Genomic DNA, 14,627 nt, shown 5'->3' with positions numbered 1-14,627 from the left:
ACGCACGACGTCGAAAATAGCGTTCGGCCAACGCTCTGAGGTAGACGAACGTGTTGTCCACTCTCTAGACTTCATTGAGGTTAGGCCGTTATACCTAAGGCAGATTTGCACTCGATGACACCTCGACAACAGCCGGTCCTCACATTTACGTTTTGCTCTCCTTACGTCAGTATACGAGTCTGTGACGCTGGCTTTGCAACATCTTGCGTGCCTTTAGGCTCGCCGCGACCAACACTTACCACGCACTGACCACAAAACATGGAGGCGCCGGGGCTTGAACCCGGGACCTTTCACATGCAAAGCGAACGCTCTACCAACTGAGCTACGCCCCCAAGCACAACCAAGCTGCGCTGTTCTCCGTTCTTTGCTACTCTTATGTGCACGGACACGATGGTTGGTTGGTTTGCAGGGGTGAAGGGACCAGAGTACAAAGGCGCGGACACGTTCATATACGCAAGAGTTCCAAGTAGTTTCGATGCTCTGGTATTACGACTGCAAATTCCGTCCGTTTTTAACGTCTTAAATTGAAGGGACAGTCACAAGTTGGTCCGTTTTCACTCCATGTCGACAATCACACAGCACCTGAGGTAACAAGCACATCTGAAGACCCATTGTGCACTCGACTGTTCATGCCAACTCACTGCCTCGCACTTTACTACTGTGTACCACTCTTGTCGTCCAACTGCAAAAGACTGGGCCACAACAACTTTCCGCGTCTCCATTGCACTGCGCAAACTACGAAACGCTCCCCAAACATGGCACTCACCCACGCAGACGACTTTTCCGACTTTACACGACGCTCACGCAACGCTCACGCTAGTGACAGCCTTATTTAGAGCTTGACGTCGCACACAAGCGAATGAGCACATTTCGCCTACGACTTAGGCCGCCCTCCTAGTGTGGCTGTTCGGTGTCTGCAGGCAGCGAGGGGCTGCAAGCCTCCTGTGTTCGCGCCTATGTCACCTCTGCTTGCTTGTCAGAGACAGAGTATCGCAAAACATACAACTCACTCCATGAATTGATTGCTACGGCATCTGTCATCAGCAGTCACAACTAGCAACACCAGTAGCAGCCGACTGCACGTAAAGAATTGGAATGTGCAGTGGGATTTTTGTGAATTCGGCGCAAGGCTGATCTTTGCGACATAGGTTTGAGAATCTTATGGGAACACTTGTACTGTTTCTAAATTAAGTGTAGTGGTGGGAGGAGGGTGCTTCGTGCGAATTACAGCACGTTTGCCAATTGTGGCTGCTAATCGTTGGCTCGTATCTGCCTTGACACATTTTCTGGCTGTGAATTATTCCACTTGCATGGCAGTGTGCGCATGTTGGTGTGTTAAAAATTCTGGAGGCGCTGGGTATCGATCCCAGTACCTCTCGCATGCTAAGCGAGCGCTCTACCATCTGAGCTACGCCCCCTGCTGACGAACTGCGCTATCATACAGCCATATCAATGGCACAGACCCTTGCACTCCCATTATTCCGCTGACAAACACTACTCTCAATGTGTCCGTGAGGGTGTTTTTCAGGTTTCCTGCATTCTGTATCGAATCGTAGTTGGCCAAAATCAAAGTGGCACGCACGACGTCGAAAATAGCGTTCGGCCAACGCTCTGAGGTAGACGAACGTGTTGTCCACTCTCTAGACTTCATTGAGGTTAGGCCGTTATACCTAAGGCAGATTTGCACTCGATGACACCTCGACAACAGCCGGTCCTCACATTTACGTTTTGCTCTCCTTACGTCAGTATACGAGTCTGTGACGCTGGCTTTGCAACATCTTGCGTGCCTTTAGGCTCGCCGCGACCAACACTTACCACGCACTGACCACAAAACATGGAGGCGCCGGGGCTTGAACCCGGGACCTTTCACATGCAAAGCGAACGCTCTACCAACTGAGCTACGCCCCCAAGCACAACCAAGCTGCGCTGTTCTCCGTTCTTTGCTACTCTTATGTGCACGGACACGATGGTTGGTTGGTTTGCAGGGGTGAAGGGACCAGAGTACAAAGGCGCGGACACGTTCATATACGCAAGAGTTCCAAGTAGTTTCGATGCTCTGGTATTACGACTGCAAATTCCGTCCGTTTTTAACGTCTTAAATTGAAGGGACAGTCACAAGTTGGTCCGTTTTCACTCCATGTCGACAATCACACAGCACCTGAGGTAACAAGCACATCTGAAGACCCATTGTGCACTCGACTGTTCATGCCAACTCACTGCCTCGCACTTTACTACTGTGTACCACTCTTGTCGTCCAACTGCAAAAGACTGGGCCACAACAACTTTCCGCGTCTCCATTGCACTGCGCAAACTACGAAACGCTCCCCAAACATGGCACTCACCCACGCAGACGACTTTTCCGACTTTACACGACGCTCACGCTAGTGACAGCCTTATTTAGAGCTTGACGTCGCACACAAACGAATGAGCACATTTCGCCTACGACTTAGGCCGCCCTCCTAGTGTGGCTGTTCGGTGTCTGCAGGCAGCGAGGGGCTGCAAGCCTCCTGTGTTCGCGCCTATGTCACCTCTGCTTGCTTGTCAGAGACAGAGTATCGCAAAACATACAACTCACTCCATGAATTGATTGCTACGGCATCTGTCATCAGCAGTCACAACTAGCAACACCAGTAGCAGCCGACTGCACGTAAAGAATTGGAATGTGCAGTGGGATTTTTGTGAATTCGGCGCAAGGCTAATCTTTGCGACATAGGTTTGAGAATCTTATGGGAACACTTGTACTGTTTCTAAATTAAGTGTAGTGGTGGGAGGAGGGTGCTTCGTGCGAATTACAGCACGTTTGCCAATTGTGGTTGCTAATCGTTGGCTCGTATCTGCCTTGACACATTTTCTGGCTGTGAATTATTCCACTTGCATGGCAGTGTGCGCATGTTGGTGTGTTAAAAATTCTGGAGGCGCTGGGTATCGATCCCAGTACCTCTCGCATGCTAAGCGAGCGCTCTACCATCTGAGCTACGCCCCCTGCTGACGAACTGCGCTATCATACAGCCATATCAATGGCACAGACCCTTGCACTCTCATTATTCCGCTGACAAACACTACTCTCAATGTGTCCGTGAGGGTGTCTTTCAGGTTTCCTGCATTCTGTATCGAATCGTAGTTGGCCAAAATCAAAGTGGCACGCACGACGTCGAAAATAGCGTTCGGCCAACGCTCTGAGGTAGACGAACGTGTTGTCCACTCTCTAGACTTCATTGAGGTTAGGCCGTTATACCTAAGGCAGATTTGCACTCGATGACACCTCGACAACAGCCGGTCCTCACATTTACGTTTTGCTCTCCTTACGTCAGTATACGAGTCTGTGACGCTGGCTTTGCAACATCTTGCGTGCCTTTAGGCTCGCCGCGACCAACACTTACCACGCACTGACCACAAAACATGGAGGCGCCGGGGCTTGAACCCGGGACCTTTCACATGCAAAGCGAACGCTCTACCAACTGAGCTACGCCCCCAAGCACAACCAAGCTGCGCTGTTCTCCGTTCTTTGCTACTCTTATGTGCACGGACACGATGGTTGGTTGGTTTGCAGGGGTGAAGGGACCAGAGTACAAAGGCGCGGACACGTTCATATACGCAAGAGTTCCAAGTAGTTTCGATGCTCTGGTATTACGACTGCAAATTCCGTCCGTTTTTAACGTCTTAAATTGAAGGGACAGTCACAAGTTGGTCCGTTTTCACTCCATGTCGACAATCACACAGCACCTGAGGTAACAAGCACATCTGAAGACCCATTGTGCACTCGACTGTTCATGCCAACTCACTGCCTCGCACTTTACTACTGTGTACCACTCTTGTCGTCCAACTGCAAAAGACTGGGCCACAACAACTTTCCGCGTCTCCATTGCACTGCGCAAACTACGAAACGCTCCCCAAACATGGCACTCACCCACGCAGACGACTTTTCCGACTTTACACGACGCTCACGCAACGCTCACGCTAGTGACAGCCTTATTTAGAGCTTGACGTCGCACACAAGCGAATGAGCACATTTCGCCTACGACTTAGGCCGCCCTCCTAGTGTGGCTGTTCGGTGTCTGCAGGCAGCGAGGGGCTGCAAGCCTCCTGTGTTCGCGCCTATGTCACCTCTGCTTGCTTGTCAGAGACAGAGTATCGCAAAACATACAACTCACTCCATGAATTGATTGCTACGGCATCTGTCATCAGCAGTCACAACTAGCAACACCAGTAGCAGCCGACTGCACGTAAAGAATTGGAATGTGCAGTGGGATTTTTGTGAATTCGGCGCAAGGCTGATCTTTGCGACATAGGTTTGAGAATCTTATGGGAACACTTGTACTGTTTCTAAATTAAGTGTAGTGGTGGGAGGAGGGTGCTTCGTGCGAATTACAGCACGTTTGCCAATTGTGGCTGCTAATCGTTGGCTCGTATCTGCCTTGACACATTTTCTGGCTGTGAATTATTCCACTTGCATGGCAGTGTGCGCATGTTGGTGTGTTAAAAATTCTGGAGGCGCTGGGTATCGATCCCAGTACCTCTCGCATGCTAAGCGAGCGCTCTACCATCTGAGCTACGCCCCCTGCTGACGAACTGCGCTATCATACAGCCATATCAATGGCACAGACCCTTGCACTCCCATTATTCCGCTGACAAACACTACTCTCAATGTGTCCGTGAGGGTGTCTTTCAGGTTTCCTGCATTCTGTATCGAATCGTAGTTGGCCAAAATCAAAGTGGCACGCACGACGTCGAAAATAGCGTTCGGCCAACGCTCTGAGGTAGACGAACGTGTTGTCCACTCTCTAGACTTCATTGAGGTTAGGCCGTTATACCTAAGGCAGATTTGCACTCGATGACACCTCGACAACAGCCGGTCCTCACATTTACGTTTTGCTCTCCTTACGTCAGTATACGAGTCTGTGACGCTGGCTTTGCAACATCTTGCGTGCCTTTAGGCTCGCCGCGACCAACACTTACCACGCACTGACCACAAAACATGGAGGCGCCGGGGCTTGAACCCGGGACCTTTCACATGCAAAGCGAACGCTCTACCAACTGAGCTACGCCCCCAAGCACAACCAAGCTGCGCTGTTCTCCGTTCTTTGCTACTCTTATGTGCACGGACACGATGGTTGGTTGGTTTGCAGGGGTGAAGGGACCAGAGTACAAAGGCGCGGACACGTTCATATACGCAAGAGTTCCAAGTAGTTTCGATGCTCTGGTATTACGACTGCAAATTCCGTCCGTTTTTAACGTCTTAAATTGAAGGGACAGTCACAAGTTGGTCCGTTTTCACTCCATGTCGACAATCACACAGCACCTGAGGTAACAAGCACATCTGAAGACCCATTGTGCACTCGACTGTTCATGCCAACTCACTGCCTCGCACTTTACTACTGTGTACCACTCTTGTCGTCCAACTGCAAAAGACTGGGCCACAACAACTTTCCGCGTCTCCATTGCACTGCACAAACTACGAAACGCTCCCCAAACATGGCACTCACCCACGCAGACGACTTTTCCGACTTTACACGACGCTCACGCAACGCTCACGCTAGTGACAGCCTTATTTAGAGCTTGACGTCGCACACAAGCGAATGAGCACATTTCGCCTACGACTTAGGCCGCCCTCCTAGTGTGGCTGTTCGGTGTCTGCAGGCAGCGAGGGGCTGCAAGCCTCCTGTGTTCGCGCCTATGTCACCTCTGCTTGCTTGTCAGAGACAGAGTATCGCAAAACATACAACTCACTCCATGAATTGATTGCTACGGCATCTGTCATCAGCAGTCACAACTAGCAACACCAGTAGCAGCCGACTGCACGTAAAGAATTGGAATGTGCAGTGGGATTTTTGTGAATTCGGCGCAAGGCTGATCTTTGCGACATAGGTTTGAGAATCTTATGGGAACACTTGTACTGTTTCTAAATTAAGTGTAGTGGTGGGAGGAGGGTGCTTCGTGCGAATTACAGCACGTTTGCCAATTGTGGCTGCTAATCGTTGGCTCGTATCTGCCTTGACACATTTTCTGGCTGTGAATTATTCCACTTGCATGGCAGTGTGCGCATGTTGGTGTGTTAAAAATTCTGGAGGCGCTGGGTATCGATCCCAGTACCTCTCGCATGCTAAGCGAGCGCTCTACCATCTGAGCTACGCCCCCTGCTGACGAACTGCGCTATCATACAGCCATATCAATGGCACAGACCCTTGCACTCCCATTATTCCGCTGACAAACACTACTCTCAATGTGTCCGTGAGGGTGTTTTTCAGGTTTCCTGCATTCTGTATCGAATCGTAGTTGGCCAAAATCAAAGTGGCACGCACGACGTCGAAAATAGCGTTCGGCCAACGCTCTGAGGTAGACGAACGTGTTGTCCACTCTCTAGACTTCATTGAGGTTAGGCCGTTATACCTAAGGCAGATTTGCACTCGATGACACCTCGACAACAGCCGGTCCTCACATTTACGTTTTGCTCTCCTTACGTCAGTATACGAGTCTGTGACGCTGGCTTTGCAACATCTTGCGTGCCTTTAGGCTCGCCGCGACCAACACTTACCACGCACTGACCACAAAACATGGAGGCGCCGGGGCTTGAACCCGGGACCTTTCACATGCAAAGCGAACGCTCTACCAACTGAGCTACGCCCCCAAGCACAACCAAGCTGCGCTGTTCTCCGTTCTTTGCTACTCTTATGTGCACGGACACGATGGTTGGTTGGTTTGCAGGGGTGAAGGGACCAGAGTACAAAGGCGCGGACACGTTCATATACGCAAGAGTTCCAAGTAGTTTCGATGCTCTGGTATTACGACTGCAAATTCCGTCCGTTTTTAACGTCTTAAATTGAAGGGACAGTCACAAGTTGGTCCGTTTTCACTCCATGTCGACAATCACACAGCACCTGAGGTAACAAGCACATCTGAAGACCCATTGTGCACTCGACTGTTCATGCCAACTCACTGCCTCGCACTTTACTACTGTGTACCACTCTTGTCGTCCAACTGCAAAAGACTGGGCCACAACAACTTTCCGCGTCTCCATTGCACTGCGCAAACTACGAAACGCTCCCCAAACATGGCACTCACCCACGCAGACGACTTTTCCGACTTTACACGACGCTCACGCTAGTGACAGCCTTATTTAGAGCTTGACGTCGCACACAAACGAATGAGCACATTTCGCCTACGACTTAGGCCGCCCTCCTAGTGTGGCTGTTCGGTGTCTGCAGGCAGCGAGGGGCTGCAAGCCTCCTGTGTTCGCGCCTATGTCACCTCTGCTTGCTTGTCAGAGACAGAGTATCGCAAAACATACAACTCACTCCATGAATTGATTGCTACGGCATCTGTCATCAGCAGTCACAACTAGCAACACCAGTAGCAGCCGACTGCACGTAAAGAATTGGAATGTGCAGTGGGATTTTTGTGAATTCGGCGCAAGGCTAATCTTTGCGACATAGGTTTGAGAATCTTATGGGAACACTTGTACTGTTTCTAAATTAAGTGTAGTGGTGGGAGGAGGGTGCTTCGTGCGAATTACAGCACGTTTGCCAATTGTGGCTGCTAATCGTTGGCTCGTATCTGCCTTGACACATTTTCTGGCTGTGAATTATTCCACTTGCATGGCAGTGTGCGCATGTTGGTGTGTTAAAAATTCTGGAGGCGCTGGGTATCGATCCCAGTACCTCTCGCATGCTAAGCGAGCGCTCTACCATCTGAGCTACGCCCCCTGCTGACGAACTGCGCTATCATACAGCCATATCAATGGCACAGACCCTTGCACTCTCATTATTCCGCTGACAAACACTACTCTCAATGTGTCCGTGAGGGTGTCTTTCAGGTTTCCTGCATTCTGTATCGAATCGTAGTTGGCCAAAATCAAAGTGGCACGCACGACGTCGAAAATAGCGTTCGGCCAACGCTCTGAGGTAGACGAACGTGTTGTCCACTCTCTAGACTTCATTGAGGTTAGGCCGTTATACCTAAGGCAGATTTGCACTCGATGACACCTCGACAACAGCCGGTCCTCACATTTACGTTTTGCTCTCCTTACGTCAGTATACGAGTCTGTGACGCTGGCTTTGCAACATCTTGCGTGCCTTTAGGCTCGCCGCGACCAACACTTACCACGCACTGACCACAAAACATGGAGGCGCCGGGGCTTGAACCCGGGACCTTTCACATGCAAAGCGAACGCTCTACCAACTGAGCTACGCCCCCAAGCACAACCAAGCTGCGCTGTTCTCCGTTCTTTGCTACTCTTATGTGCACGGACACGATGGTTGGTTGGTTTGCAGGGGTGAAGGGACCAGAGTACAAAGGCGCGGACACGTTCATATACGCAAGAGTTCCAAGTAGTTTCGATGCTCTGGTATTACGACTGCAAATTCCGTCCGTTTTTAACGTCTTAAATTGAAGGGACAGTCACAAGTTGGTCCGTTTTCACTCCATGTCGACAATCACACAGCACCTGAGGTAACAAGCACATCTGAAGACCCATTGTGCACTCGACTGTTCATGCCAACTCACTGCCTCGCACTTTACTACTGTGTACCACTCTTGTCGTCCAACTGCAAAAGACTGGGCCACAACAACTTTCCGCGTCTCCATTGCACTGCGCAAACTACGAAACGCTCCCCAAACATGGCACTCACCCACGCAGACGACTTTTCCGACTTTACACGACGCTCACGCAACGCTCACGCTAGTGACAGCCTTATTTAGAGCTTGACGTCGCACACAAGCGAATGAGCACATTTCGCCTACGACTTAGGCCGCCCTCCTAGTGTGGCTGTTCGGTGTCTGCAGGCAGCGAGGGGCTGCAAGCCTCCTGTGTTCGCGCCTATGTCACCTCTGCTTGCTTGTCAGAGACAGAGTATCGCAAAACATACAACTCACTCCATGAATTGATTGCTACGGCATCTGTCATCAGCAGTCACAACTAGCAACACCAGTAGCAGCCGACTGCACGTAAAGAATTGGAATGTGCAGTGGGATTTTTGTGAATTCGGCGCAAGGCTGATCTTTGCGACATAGGTTTGAGAATCTTATGGGAACACTTGTACTGTTTCTAAATTAAGTGTAGTGGTGGGAGGAGGGTGCTTCGTGCGAATTACAGCACGTTTGCCAATTGTGGCTGCTAATCGTTGGCTCGTATCTGCCTTGACACATTTTCTGGCTGTGAATTATTCCACTTGCATGGCAGTGTGCGCATGTTGGTGTGTTAAAAATTCTGGAGGCGCTGGGTATCGATCCCAGTACCTCTCGCATGCTAAGCGAGCGCTCTACCATCTGAGCTACGCCCCCTGCTGACGAACTGCGCTATCATACAGCCATATCAATGGCACAGACCCTTGCACTCCCATTATTCCGCTGACAAACACTACTCTCAATGTGTCCGTGAGGGTGTCTTTCAGGTTTCCTGCATTCTGTATCGAATCGTAGTTGGCCAAAATCAAAGTGGCACGCACGACGTCGAAAATAGCGTTCGGCCAACGCTCTGAGGTAGACGAACGTGTTGTCCACTCTCTAGACTTCATTGAGGTTAGGCCGTTATACCTAAGGCAGATTTGCACTCGATGACACCTCGACAACAGCCGGTCCTCACATTTACGTTTTGCTCTCCTTACGTCAGTATACGAGTCTGTGACGCTGGCTTTGCAACATCTTGCGTGCCTTTAGGCTCGCCGCGACCAACACTTACCACGCACTGACCACAAAACATGGAGGCGCCGGGGCTTGAACCCGGGACCTTTCACATGCAAAGCGAACGCTCTACCAACTGAGCTACGCCCCCAAGCACAACCAAGCTGCGCTGTTCTCCGTTCTTTGCTACTCTTATGTGCACGGACACGATGGTTGGTTGGTTTGCAGGGGTGAAGGGACCAGAGTACAAAGGCGCGGACACGTTCATATACGCAAGAGTTCCAAGTAGTTTCGATGCTCTGGTATTACGACTGCAAATTCCGTCCGTTTTTAACGTCTTAAATTGAAGGGACAGTCACAAGTTGGTCCGTTTTCACTCCATGTCGACAATCACACAGCACCTGAGGTAACAAGCACATCTGAAGACCCATTGTGCACTCGACTGTTCATGCCAACTCACTGCCTCGCACTTTACTACTGTGTACCACTCTTGTCGTCCAACTGCAAAAGACTGGGCCACAACAACTTTCCGCGTCTCCATTGCACTGCGCAAACTACGAAACGCTCCCCAAACATGGCACTCACCCACGCAGACGACTTTTCCGACTTTACACGACGCTCACGCAACGCTCACGCTAGTGACAGCCTTATTTAGAGCTTGACGTCGCACACAAGCGAATGAGCACATTTCGCCTACGACTTAGGCCGCCCTCCTAGTGTGGCTGTTCGGTGTCTGCAGGCAGCGAGGGGCTGCAAGCCTCCTGTGTTCGCGCCTATGTCACCTCTGCTTGCTTGTCAGAGACAGAGTATCGCAAAACATACAACTCACTCCATGAATTGATTGCTACGGCATCTGTCATCAGCAGTCACAACTAGCAACACCAGTAGCAGCCGACTGCACGTAAAGAATTGGAATGTGCAGTGGGATTTTTGTGAATTCGGCGCAAGGCTGATCTTTGCGACATAGGTTTGAGAATCTTATGGGAACACTTGTACTGTTTCTAAATTAAGTGTAGTGGTGGGAGGAGGGTGCTTCGTGCGAATTACAGCACGTTTGCCAATTGTGGCTGCTAATCGTTGGCTCGTATCTGCCTTGACACATTTTCTGGCTGTGAATTATTCCACTTGCATGGCAGTGTGCGCATGTTGGTGTGTTAAAAATTCTGGAGGCGCTGGGTATCGATCCCAGTACCTCTCGCATGCTAAGCGAGCGCTCTACCATCTGAGCTACGCCCCCTGCTGACGAACTGCGCTATCATACAGCCATATCAATGGCACAGACCCTTGCACTCCCATTATTCCGCTGACAAACACTACTCTCAATGTGTCCGTGAGGGTGTCTTTCAGGTTTCCTGCATTCTGTATCGAATCGTAGTTGGCCAAAATCAAAGTGGCACGCACGACGTCGAAAATAGCGTTCGGCCAACGCTCTGAGGTAGACGAACGTGTTGTCCACTCTCTAGACTTCATTGAGGTTAGGCCGTTATACCTAAGGCAGATTTGCACTCGATGACACCTCGACAACAGCCGGTCCTCACATTTACGTTTTGCTCTCCTTACGTCAGTATACGAGTCTGTGACGCTGGCTTTGCAACATCTTGCGTGCCTTTAGGCTCGCCGCGACCAACACTTACCACGCACTGACCACAAAACATGGAGGCGCCGGGGCTTGAACCCGGGACCTTTCACATGCAAAGCGAACGCTCTACCAACTGAGCTACGCCCCCAAGCACAACCAAGCTGCGCTGTTCTCCGTTCTTTGCTACTCTTATGTGCACGGACACGATGGTTGGTTGGTTTGCAGGGGTGAAGGGACCAGAGTACAAAGGCGCGGACACGTTCATATACGCAAGAGTTCCAAGTAGTTTCGATGCTCTGGTATTACGACTGCAAATTCCGTCCGTTTTTAACGTCTTAAATTGAAGGGACAGTCACAAGTTGGTCCGTTTTCACTCCATGTCGACAATCACACAGCACCTGAGGTAACAAGCACATCTGAAGACCCATTGTGCACTCGACTGTTCATGCCAACTCACTGCCTCGCACTTTACTACTGTGTACCACTCTTGTCGTCCAACTGCAAAAGACTGGGCCACAACAACTTTCCGCGTCTCCATTGCACTGCGCAAACTACGAAACGCTCCCCAAACATGGCACTCACCCACGCAGACGACTTTTCCGACTTTACACGACGCTCACGCAACGCTCACGCTAGTGACAGCCTTATTTAGAGCTTGACGTCGCACACAAGCGAATGAGCACATTTCGCCTACGACTTAGGCCGCCCTCCTAGTGTGGCTGTTCGGTGTCTGCAGGCAGCGAGGGGCTGCAAGCCTCCTGTGTTCGCGCCTATGTCACCTCTGCTTGCTTGTCAGAGACAGAGTATCGCAAAACATACAACTCACTCCATGAATTGATTGCTACGGCATCTGTCATCAGCAGTCACAACTAGCAACACCAGTAGCAGCCGACTGCACGTAAAGAATTGGAATGTGCAGTGGGATTTTTGTGAATTCGGCGCAAGGCTAATCTTTGCGACATAGGTTTGAGAATCTTATGGGAACACTTGTACTGTTTCTAAATTAAGTGTAGTGGTGGGAGGAGGGTGCTTCGTGCGAATTACAGCACGTTTGCCAATTGTGGCTGCTAATCGTTGGCTCGTATCTGCCTTGACACATTTTCTGGCTGTGAATTATTCCACTTGCATGGCAGTGTGCGCATGTTGGTGTGTTAAAAATTCTGGAGGCGCTGGGTATCGATCCCAGTACCTCTCGCATGCTAAGCGAGCGCTCTACCATCTGAGCTACGCCCCCTGCTGACGAACTGCGCTATCATACAGCCATATCAATGGCACAGACCCTTGCACTCCCATTATTCCGCTGACAAACACTACTCTCAATGTGTCCGTGAGGGTGTCTTTCAGGTTTCCTGCATTCTGTATCGAATCGTAGTTGGCCAAAATCAAAGTGGCACGCACGACGTCGAAAATAGCGTTCGGCCAACGCTCTGAGGTAGACGAACGTGTTGTCCACTCTCTAGACTTCATTGAGGTTAGGCCGTTATACCTAAGGCAGATTTGCACTCGATGACACCTCGACAACAGCCGGTCCTCACATTTACGTTTTGCTCTCCTTACGTCAGTATACGAGTCTGTGACGCTGGCTTTGCAACATCTTGCGTGCCTTTAGGCTCGCCGCGACCAACACTTACCACGCACTAACCACAAAACATGGAGGCGCCGGGGCTTGAACCCGGGACCTTTCACATGCAAAGCGAACGCTCTACCAACTGAGCTACGCCCCCAAGCACAACCAAGCTGCGCTGTTCTCCGTTCTTTGCTACTCTTATGTGCACGGACACGATGGTTGGTTGGTTTGCAGGGGTGAAGGGACCAGAGTACAAAGGCGCGGACACGTTCATATACGCAAGAGTTCCAAGTAGTTTCGATGCTCTGGTATTACGACTGCAAATTCCGTCCGTTTTTAACGTCTTAAATTGAAGGGACAGTCACAAGTTGGTCCGTTTTCACTCCATGTCGACAATCACACAGCACCTGAGGTAACAAGCACATCTGAAGACCCATTGTGCACTCGACTGTTCATGCCAACTCACTGCCTCGCACTTTACTACTGTGTACCACTCTTGTCGTCCAACTGCAAAAGACTGGGCCACAACAACTTTCCGCGTCTCCATTGCACTGCGCAAACTACGAAACGCTCCCCAAACATGGCACTCACCCACGCAGACGACTTTTCCGACTTTACACGACGCTCACGCAACGCTCACGCTAGTGACAGCCTTATTTAGAGCTTGACGTCGCACACAAGCGAATGAGCACATTTCGCCTACGACTTAGGCCGCCCTCCTAGTGTGGCTGTTCGGTGTCTGCAGGCAGCGAGGGGCTGCAAGCCTCCTGTGTTCGCGCCTATGTCACCTCTGCTTGCTTGTCAGAGACAGAGTATCGCAAAACATACAACTCACTCCATGAATTGATTGCTACGGCATCTGTCATCAGCAGTCACAACTAGCAACACCAGTAGCAGCCGACTGCACGTAAAGAATTGGAATGTGCAGTGGGATTTTTGTGAATTCGGCGCAAGGCTGATCTTTGCGACATAGGTTTGAGAATCTTATGGGAACACTTGTACTGTTTCTAAATTAAGTGTAGTGGTGGGAGGAGGGTGCTTCGTGCGAATTACAGCACGTTTGCCAATTGTGGCTGCTAATCGTTGGCTCGTATCTGCCTTGACACATTTTCTGGCTGTGAATTATTCCACTTGCATGGCAGTGTGCGCATGTTGGTGTGTTAAAAATTCTGGAGGCGCTGGGTATCGATCCCAGTACCTCTCGCATGCTAAGCGAGCGCTCTACCATCTGAGCTACGCCCCCTGCTGACGAACTGCGCTATCATACAGCCATATCAATGGCACAGACCCTTGCACTCCCATTATTCCGCTGACAAACACTACTCTCAATGTGTCCGTGAGGGTGTTTTTCAGGTTTCCTGCATTCTGTATCGAATCGTAGTTGGCCAAAATCAAAGTGGCACGCACGACGTCGAAAATAGCGTTCGGCCAACGCTCTGAGGTAGACGAACGTGTTGTCCACTCTCTAGACTTCATTGAGGTTAGGCCGTTATACCTAAGGCAGATTTGCACTCGATGACACCTCGACAACAGCCGGTCCTCACATTTACGTTTTGCTCTCCTTACGTCAGTATACGAGTCTGTGACGCTGGCTTTGCAACATCTTGCGTGCCTTTAGGCTCGCCGCGACCAACACTTACCACGCACTGACCACAAAACATGGAGGCGCCGGGGCTTGAACCCGGGACCTTTCACATGCAAAGCGAACGCTCTACCAACTGAGCTACGCCCCCAAGCACAACCAAGCTGCGCTGTTCTCCGTTCTTTGCTACTCTTATGTGCACGGACACGATGGTTGGTTGGTTTGCAGGGGTGAAGGGACCAGAGTACAAAGGCGCGGACACGTTCATATACGCAAGAGTTCCA

At 50.7% G+C, this 14,627-nt stretch overlaps 19 non-coding genes across 19 annotated transcripts; all 19 read right to left on the bottom strand.

Moving 5' to 3' along the window:
* Positions 1-259: 259 nt before the first annotated feature.
* Trnaa-ugc lies at positions 260-332 on the bottom strand. Its single transcript has one exon. It is a non-coding gene; the product is annotated as a tRNA-Ala (tRNA).
* Positions 333-1,345: 1,013 nt separating this feature from the next.
* Trnaa-agc lies at positions 1,346-1,418 on the bottom strand. Its single transcript has one exon. It is a non-coding gene; the product is annotated as a tRNA-Ala (tRNA).
* A 417-nt stretch (positions 1,419-1,835) lies between these two features.
* Positions 1,836-1,908, bottom strand: Trnaa-ugc. Its single transcript has one exon. It is a non-coding gene; the product is annotated as a tRNA-Ala (tRNA).
* A 1,002-nt stretch (positions 1,909-2,910) lies between these two features.
* Trnaa-agc lies at positions 2,911-2,983 on the bottom strand. Its single transcript has one exon. It is a non-coding gene; the product is annotated as a tRNA-Ala (tRNA).
* Positions 2,984-3,400: 417 nt separating this feature from the next.
* Trnaa-ugc lies at positions 3,401-3,473 on the bottom strand. Its single transcript has one exon. It is a non-coding gene; the product is annotated as a tRNA-Ala (tRNA).
* A 1,013-nt stretch (positions 3,474-4,486) lies between these two features.
* Positions 4,487-4,559, bottom strand: Trnaa-agc. The gene has a single exon. It is a non-coding gene; the product is annotated as a tRNA-Ala (tRNA).
* A 417-nt stretch (positions 4,560-4,976) lies between these two features.
* Trnaa-ugc lies at positions 4,977-5,049 on the bottom strand. Its single transcript has one exon. It is a non-coding gene; the product is annotated as a tRNA-Ala (tRNA).
* A 1,013-nt stretch (positions 5,050-6,062) lies between these two features.
* Positions 6,063-6,135, bottom strand: Trnaa-agc. The gene has a single exon. It is a non-coding gene; the product is annotated as a tRNA-Ala (tRNA).
* A 417-nt stretch (positions 6,136-6,552) lies between these two features.
* Positions 6,553-6,625, bottom strand: Trnaa-ugc. Its single transcript has one exon. It is a non-coding gene; the product is annotated as a tRNA-Ala (tRNA).
* Positions 6,626-7,627: 1,002 nt separating this feature from the next.
* Positions 7,628-7,700, bottom strand: Trnaa-agc. Its single transcript has one exon. It is a non-coding gene; the product is annotated as a tRNA-Ala (tRNA).
* A 417-nt stretch (positions 7,701-8,117) lies between these two features.
* Positions 8,118-8,190, bottom strand: Trnaa-ugc. Its single transcript has one exon. It is a non-coding gene; the product is annotated as a tRNA-Ala (tRNA).
* A 1,013-nt stretch (positions 8,191-9,203) lies between these two features.
* Positions 9,204-9,276, bottom strand: Trnaa-agc. The gene has a single exon. It is a non-coding gene; the product is annotated as a tRNA-Ala (tRNA).
* A 417-nt stretch (positions 9,277-9,693) lies between these two features.
* Trnaa-ugc lies at positions 9,694-9,766 on the bottom strand. The gene has a single exon. It is a non-coding gene; the product is annotated as a tRNA-Ala (tRNA).
* A 1,013-nt stretch (positions 9,767-10,779) lies between these two features.
* Trnaa-agc lies at positions 10,780-10,852 on the bottom strand. Its single transcript has one exon. It is a non-coding gene; the product is annotated as a tRNA-Ala (tRNA).
* A 417-nt stretch (positions 10,853-11,269) lies between these two features.
* Positions 11,270-11,342, bottom strand: Trnaa-ugc. The gene has a single exon. It is a non-coding gene; the product is annotated as a tRNA-Ala (tRNA).
* A 1,013-nt stretch (positions 11,343-12,355) lies between these two features.
* Trnaa-agc lies at positions 12,356-12,428 on the bottom strand. Its single transcript has one exon. It is a non-coding gene; the product is annotated as a tRNA-Ala (tRNA).
* Positions 12,429-12,845: 417 nt separating this feature from the next.
* Trnaa-ugc lies at positions 12,846-12,918 on the bottom strand. Its single transcript has one exon. It is a non-coding gene; the product is annotated as a tRNA-Ala (tRNA).
* A 1,013-nt stretch (positions 12,919-13,931) lies between these two features.
* On the bottom strand, positions 13,932-14,004 carry Trnaa-agc. Its single transcript has one exon. It is a non-coding gene; the product is annotated as a tRNA-Ala (tRNA).
* A 417-nt stretch (positions 14,005-14,421) lies between these two features.
* Positions 14,422-14,494, bottom strand: Trnaa-ugc. The gene has a single exon. It is a non-coding gene; the product is annotated as a tRNA-Ala (tRNA).
* Positions 14,495-14,627: the final 133 nt, after the last annotated feature.

This window comes from Schistocerca piceifrons, unplaced genomic scaffold (assembly GCF_021461385.2).
Source record: "Schistocerca piceifrons isolate TAMUIC-IGC-003096 unplaced genomic scaffold, iqSchPice1.1 HiC_scaffold_454, whole genome shotgun sequence".
Classification (NCBI taxonomy): Eukaryota; Metazoa; Arthropoda; class Insecta; order Orthoptera; family Acrididae; genus Schistocerca; species Schistocerca piceifrons.
The sequence above is the reverse complement of the archived record's forward strand: the minus strand, read 5'-3'. Positions and strand labels throughout refer to the sequence as shown.